At 46.3% G+C, this 1,053-nt stretch overlaps 2 protein-coding genes across 13 annotated transcripts in view; one reads left to right on the forward strand and one right to left on the reverse strand.

Annotated features, from left to right (window-relative positions):
* Positions 1–1,053, forward strand: part of LOC107262948 (protein Wnt-5b) — a 194,167-nt gene that overhangs the window by 165,858 nt on the left and 27,256 nt on the right. The window lies entirely within an intron of this gene.
* LOC107262949 overlaps positions 1–1,053 on the reverse strand; it is a 91,706-nt gene that overhangs the window by 81,971 nt on the left and 8,682 nt on the right. The gene's annotated exons all lie outside the window — the stretch shown is intronic.

Here is a 1,053-nt window from a genome sequence, read left to right on the forward strand (position 1 = left end):
GGGGGGGGGGGTCAGAAGGATACTTTAAAAAATTTTTTTTTTCGACAAACCGGTAGCGGCTCCCGTACAAAGGAGAGTTTCGAGAAAGAATAGCCCTGTCGTCAAACTGATCTACTTTCTCCCCACCTTTCTTCTTACATAGTCACCTCTCTCTCGCTCCCTCGTTCTCGTCCTACGTCTCTTCCCTCGGTTCACCGAGACGCGCGTTCGGATGCTCCACCTCCCTCCCTTTGCTCCGGCTCGCCGAAGCAGGAAGACAATGAAAGGTAAAAGAAAGGGAATGGAAAAAAAAAAAAAAAGAAAACATTAACGGCACAGCTTCCAACCGTGGAAGCCCAAAGAGGACCCGTTAAGGAGGTACTCCCTTAAGGACACTCGTAATACGATGGGAATAGAAGCGCATGAGGTACGAGAGCCAAGGCAAAAAAATAAAGAGAAGCTGCAAAGTTAAGCAAGAAATTGTAATCGGCCGAGATACGCGTGGAGTTATCAGGGATGCACTCTTGAAAGACGTGGTCGGTTAACGTGTGAATGCGGTGGGTCGTATGGCCTTTACCCACCTTGCACCAGAATATCAACCCCTATGGTTCAAGTGGTGGGTAGGAGGCAGCATGGAGGAACGTGAGAATGCAAATTTCGCACCAGCGCCGTGCTTAAATCTCTTATGCGTATATACGTATATATATATATGTATGTCTTATACGTTTATAATATATATATATATATATATATATATATATATATATATATTCTGGTATATACAAAATGACAAACGCTAACGTGGGAAGTCACTCGTAAGTTTTAACGTAGGTGGTCCATTGTCCGCCACCCCTATAGATATACACGGTGTACCTTACGCACCCGTGACAAATCCTTGAATTGCTACCCTGGCGCACTCGTTTGGTGAAACGTCCCTCGAAATTCGCCATAGTCCGTGCAGATGAGGACCCCGGGAACTTACCCCCGGCGAGGAGCCCCATTCGTTATATTACGAAGGGCTGTAGAGATTTTCGTCTACGACGAACCAATTCCACGCTCCGCCGTCTTACCAAG

The sequence above is a fragment of the Cephus cinctus genome, unplaced genomic scaffold (assembly GCF_000341935.2).
Source record: "Cephus cinctus unplaced genomic scaffold, Ccin1 Ccin1_scaffold0129, whole genome shotgun sequence".
Taxonomy (NCBI): Eukaryota; Metazoa; Arthropoda; class Insecta; order Hymenoptera; family Cephidae; genus Cephus; species Cephus cinctus.